Below are 6,527 nucleotides of genomic sequence, written 5' to 3' on the forward strand. Positions count from 1 at the left end.
GTTAGGTTCATCCCTCTGTTCATGGGGCTTACCATGAGGTACGGGAAACAATAGCAGAGAGCAGATAAACCGTTACAAGGACATTGCACATTTGCAAGCCGAAATAAAGGATAAGAATGATCTGTTGAAGGAACAGCTGATGAGGACATGTAAGGAGTTCCATTTTTACCAGAGCAATTAACATAGACACATGCACACTTTGTCAAGTAAACCATCTCACATCAGTATCACAATTGATGGTAATTTTTGCCTAATCTTCATATAAGTTCTCATGCAAACCGGACCTTTTTCGTAATGTATTTCTCATCATCATATCCGACACAATATAGTAATCAACAGCTAGCCCATGTCCTAATTCTATAAGATCTTACCAATGCAGGATCTCTTCAAGTGGCAGGTCCTCAATTTTCCACCAATAAAAAAAGAACACATGCCGAAAGAAACAAGCCCATTGAGTCGTAATGAATCTAGAAACAGAAAAGGGCCAAATATACACCTGTACTATATGAAATAGTTTAAATATACCCTTAGTTATACTTTTGGGCCAAATATACCCCTCACGTTATACTTTCGGGCTAAATATACCCTTATGACTAACAGATGACACGTGGACGACTGAGATTAAGTGAACTATTCAATTTAAAATAAAGCAAATTCGGATATAACCCGCCCCGCCCCAATAACTTGACCCGACCTAATATGTAAAATTAACCCACCCAATTTGTCTTTCAAACAAAAAACCTAATGGGCGATTGAGTTCTTGCTCTCTAGCAACGTCTGCAACTTGAAGCCTCTTCATCGCAAAGATTTTTGCTCAAAGGTATGATTTCTTTTCTTCTTCAAACTTTATAGCCTAAGATTTCAAGTATGATTGAAACTTTATAGTCTAGGGTTGTTTTTTATGTATAATTTCTTTCATTGTTTGGAGTTTCATAGTCTAGGATTTTGGGTATGATTTCTTTTCTTGCTTTAAATTTCATAGCCTAAGGTTTTGGATATGGTTTCTTTTCTTGCTTCAAGCTTCATATATAGCCTAGGTTTTTGGGTATTGATTCAAATTCGACATAATCTGTTTATATATATTATGTTGGTTACTGTCTTGATTTGGTGTCGAATTTATTTGCACGAGTACTTTTGATTTCTGATCCCGAATAATTTAGAAATTATTTTTATTTGTGTATGAAAATATGTAAATTTTTTATCTTCTTTATTCTTCAACAGTTAGTCACTTTCATATATTATATTCTTCAACAATCATGAAATGTGGTCCCTTTTGTATTTTTTTTATTCTTCATCAGTCATAAAATATGGTAACTTTCATGTTTTCTATTCTTTTACAATCACAAAATGGGTCCCTTTTTTATTTTTAATTCTATAATTTTAAAGTATCTTTTTTTTTGGTTTTTTAGTCAGTTTCTTTAATCTGTTGTGGGGATGATTAAATATTAAGTATTTACACCAGAGTCTGCTCTATTGAAATGCTTTATACATAGCCATGAACTTTTGTGGTTTAATTTTACATAAAAAATTGACCTTTCCAGATGGTATATCAATATTATACCAGAAACTATTGTTCATGTTGATGTTTGAAACCAAACTAAAATGCTTCCTACTTTTGTGTCTAAATTGAGGCTAAATATGTTAACTTAATACAAGTATTCATGAAATAACAGTGGTTCTTTTTTAAGAGTTGAATAGAAATAGTGTCTATTGTTAAGTTTTAGTTGCAAAAGTTTGGATGTTTAAGAGTAACCAGTTTTATTCAAGACAAAGTGAGTTTGTGATTGAATTAATGCAAACAAGTTAATTATGGGACAGAAGTTGTACCATTATTAATTCCTATCGGTTCCCCTAACTTCACTATTGTTCTCTTTCTTTTGAAAATTATGTTGCTTATTTTGTTTTACCAAATATTTTCAGGCACTAAAATGGTTAATGTTGACATATATTTCAACTATGGAGGTGAATGGATTAGAGAGCCTATTGTCTTGTACAAGAAGAAGTCGTACAACCTATGGAGAGGGTATGATTCAGACCTTCTTTCTTTTATTGATAACGTCAATGAGTACACTACTCGATTTGGATTTGTAGGTGTGCAACAGTTAATTGTAAAGGGTCCTTGTGGAAGATATTATGAAATAGAAGGAGATATTGGAATTAGGAAACTACTATCTCTTGTGTCCAATGAGTTTTTTTTATAATAAATGTGTTTGCTGTAGAAGAGTGTGAACTATTTGTATCTATTCCTAATATATATTGTTCAATATGGTGAATCACTTTTCTCATTAGTTACTGAAATTGTTACTGATTGTAGTGAGACTGAAAGTGAAGCTGCGAATGATTCTTCAGAATATAATTCTGAAGAATTAGAGGCTTTTGCTACTGAAAAAAAGAGAGACATATCTGAGGGCTTGCATGATTATTTAGAGTTGTATAAGGGTATGTCCTTCAAGGAGATACCAGATGCAAGACAATGCATCAGACTTTATGCATTAGGCAAGATGATAAAGTTAACCATAGTTAAAAGTGACAGGTCCAAATTGAGGTTTACATGTAGTGAAGGGGCATGCCCATTTGTGTGTCATATTTCTGGGGATTCTCATACTCCTGGGGTGAGGATTAAGACTCTAAATGATAATCATACATGTTGGCCAATATTTGATAATCCTGTGGTTGATTACTCTATCATAGCTCAATATTTTAAGAAAAAGTTACAAGAAAATCCAAAATTTAAGATCAAGGAAATGAGGGCTGGTTTGAACAATGCTTTTAAGTTAAAAGCTAGCCAAGGAAAGTGCAAAATAGCTAAAAGAATGGTTTTGGAAACTTTAGAATGTGGTTTTAATGATGGTTATAACAAACTTGAGGCTTATGCCATTGAACTGAAGGAATCTAATCCAGGAAGTGATGTTGTGATTAATTTATCTAAGGAAGCACTTGCTCAAGGCAAAAGAAAATTTCTTAGAATGCATATTTTCTTCAAGGCAATGAAGATGGGTTTTAAGGAAGGGATGAGACCATTTATTGGATTAGATGGCACATTTCTTAGAGGTAAAGCCAAAGGAGAGATACTAGTTGTTGTTGGTTAAGACAATATGAAACACTTTTATCCTTTATCTTGAGCAATTGTGGATAAGGAGACCAAAAGGACTTGGAATTGGTGTTTGGAGCTACTTCAACATTCACTAGAACTCCACAATGGAGAAGGCATAACCTTTATGTCAGACATGCAAACGGTATATTATCTAATTTCATTTCTATTCATTTTTTTTCCAGTTATGTTTTTGCATTTTCAACAGTCAATTGTTTACCTTTAACATGTAGGGATTACTGGATGCAATAAAGATGGTGTTCCCTCAAGCACATAGTAGATATTGTTTGAGACACATTGAGGCAAATTGGTGCAAAAGACATGGTAAAGGTGTGTTGAAAAATCAACTTTGGTGGAGTGCATGGTGCACTTATGAAGAAGACTTTCAAGATCATCTAAGTCAGTTGAAACAAATGGATTTACTTGCCGGGGAGAATTTGCTAGAGTATCCTCCCAAAAGTTGGTGCAGAGCCTATTTTGATATCGTGTGTAAGAATCCACAAGTTGAAAACAACATAATTGATTCATTTAATTCTTGGATACTAGAAGCAAGCTTCAAGCCCATCATTGGGATGTTGGAAAATATAAAAATTGAAGTAATGAATCGATTGGGGGAACAAGAAGATTCTGTGATGAAATGGACTAGTGAATTTAGTCCAAAAAGCTTGAAGTTGTACAATGAATATATGAAGATAGCTCAAATTTATAGGGTTGACTGTAATGGAGATAATGGATATGAGGTTACTGAGGGGGATGACAGACACATAGTCAATTTAAGGGTGAAAAGGTGCACTTGTAGGGCATGAGATCTTGAAGGAATTCCATGTCCTCATACAATTAAAGCCTTGTTGCATGAAAGAATCAATCCTTTAACTGAAACAAATTGGTATCACAGCAAGGAGGGATTTTTACTAACTTACAAGAATAAGTTGCAACCTGTGAGGGGAGAATTCTTTTGGAAAATTGACCCTCTTCAAGTAATGGAGCCACCAGAGTTTGTCAAGCTTGCTGGCAGGCCTAGAACTAAGAGAGTTAGACAGAAAGATGAAGCACTTAAGAGGCAAGGTGAGTGGGCTGTGTCAAGAAAAGTTAGAGTAATGACATGTAGCAATTGTGGAGAGCCAAATGATAACGTTAGGGGCTGTGACAAGGTATTTTATTAATTAGTTTAATTAACAGTTGTATGGAGTATTTATATTTTCTAACTTTTTGCTTGTCACAGTCAAAAAATGAAAAAATGCTTGCTACGGGAAAGGGAAAGAAAAAGCAACGTAAAAGAGGTTTAGTTGATGAGGGAGAACCTTCTCAAACTGAAGAGAGCATCAACCTAACAGCCCCTCAAGAAACACAAAACAATTAAAGTAACATGTTGTCTGACTATGAATATGATGAAGATCCTTGTCTATATCCTACAATTATTTCAGAGACTCTTACTAGGCTTCAAATGAGACAATAACAATATATACCAACAGGGAGAAGGGTAATAAGCTTCAAAGGTGATCACAATGGTATAAGTGATCCAACAAATCTTCCAATACAACCAAAAAGCCTATCTTGGAAAGGTAAAGATGCAATTACGACCAATCAACTGGAAGTTCAAAGTCAAGAAAGAATTGCAAAGTTGAAGCCAAAAAAGGGACAATATTAGTTTGGTTAACTTTTGTTAAGTTTGTGGACAATTTAATTTGATCATGTAACTACTGTTTAAACAGTACTTTTGGGAAAATAGCTTTTGCAAAGTTGGGAATGTCGCATCAGAACTTAGGTTGTATTAGTTTTTGGGGTTATATTGTGACATCCAAACGATATTTGATGATTTCATGTTATTTTGTGTTGCAGTGGCAGCTTAGTATGCTGAATATTATGTTAAGTTTTCTAAAATTTTGATTGAAATCTACAGTATTTCGTGTTGAATCGTGCAGTCTAGTTTGTTGAAATATTATGTTTAGTTTTCTGAATTTTGGTCGAGATTGACAGTTTGTGCAGTGTTACTTGATTTGTTATACTTGGCAGTTGCACTCTTATAAGAAATGTTGCTGCACTTTGAGGCTAACTGCTGTTGCATTTTGATGCCAGCGTTGTTGCATTTTGATGCCAGCATTGTTGCACTTTTGAGGCAAATCACTGCTACATTTTAAATCCAATTTGTGGCTATATTTTGAGACTAAATTTGTGACTATATTTTGAGATACTGTGCTGCCACATATGGATGGAACTACATTTTTTAAACCAAACTCTTGCTACATTTTTTACCATTTGTTGCTATATTTTGAGGTGAAATGTTGTTGTGCTAGTTAGTTAGCATATGGATGGAACTAAGCTAATATTTTTGGGCTAATGTGTGGCTTCATGTTGATGAAAATAGTTGTTGCACCTTAGCTATTAAACAAATGTTGCTAACTTAGCTGCTTCATGTTGATCAATATCTTCCTTAAAGGAAAATCGAGGTATTTTGTTTGAAATTGTTATTATGAGATATAAAAATAATTAATATAGCAGCAACACAACTATATAGCAGCTATATAATTGAACTATTTGAACTCATGTTATTGAGATTATAAAGACCAACTAACTAATATGTTTTCCTAATATGTTTTATATGAGTTGACAAGCTATAGAATGTGCCTATCGAAAATGACGATCTTTATGCTCTGAAAGTAGAAATCTTCAACACCAAGATCCGAACTTTTCAGGCGGCACAAGCAGAGGAATTTTGATGGAGTTAGTTGACCGAGTTGGGCTGATTTTAACATTGACCAGTTTGTCCATTTTCACATATTATACCTTCTGGGTCATCATTCTGCCTCTTGTTGACAGCGATCATTTCATGCATAAGTATTTTCTACCTCAAGAATATGCAATTCTCATTTCTGTATATACTGCAGTGGCACTAATCTGCTTCTTGAGCATCTGTATTGGATACATCATGATCGAGTCCAAGAGGAAGAAGGCATGATAAGGCTATGTCAAGTCCTTTTTTTGCTCTATCGAATTCATGAATTGATAATTTTTTCTTGATATCTTTTTAGTGCTTCTCGTTTTAAATAGCTCATGTCATAGATCACATATATTTTTCTGTATTCTTGAGTTCCTATGAGTTTCCTAGCTGAATTTTTTTATAAAATTTTCAAAGAACACTTGGTGTTACTGCAAGCTTGTCAATGATAATAATATTTTTGAAATTACATAACCAACATAACAGGGGAACATTACCATGAGTTGAGCTTGATTATCAACAAATATTACAAGAAAATCAAGAAAATTTCCATGAGTTGAGCTTGATTATCAACTGTACATTACAAAAAAAAAAGGAGACTTCACCTAACATTACACAAGTTCACTCATTCATCACTTCATCACTCGCAAGGCAACATACCCAATAACAAGAACACAGAAAATCATAATTAACGTCTTCATCTTCTTCACTTTATCTTCC

The 6,527-nt window shown here is 33.9% G+C and overlaps 1 pseudogene; it reads left to right on the forward strand.

The window, feature by feature from the left end:
- Positions 1 to 5,807: 5,807 nt before the first annotated feature.
- LOC102601349 (dolichol phosphate-mannose biosynthesis regulatory protein pseudogene) lies at positions 5,808 to 6,047 on the forward strand (annotated as a pseudogene).
- Positions 6,048 to 6,527: the final 480 nt, after the last annotated feature.

Source organism: Solanum tuberosum, unplaced genomic scaffold (genome assembly GCF_000226075.1).
Source record: "Solanum tuberosum cultivar DM 1-3 516 R44 unplaced genomic scaffold, SolTub_3.0 scf00045, whole genome shotgun sequence".
NCBI classification, from domain to species: domain Eukaryota; kingdom Viridiplantae; phylum Streptophyta; class Magnoliopsida; order Solanales; family Solanaceae; genus Solanum; species Solanum tuberosum.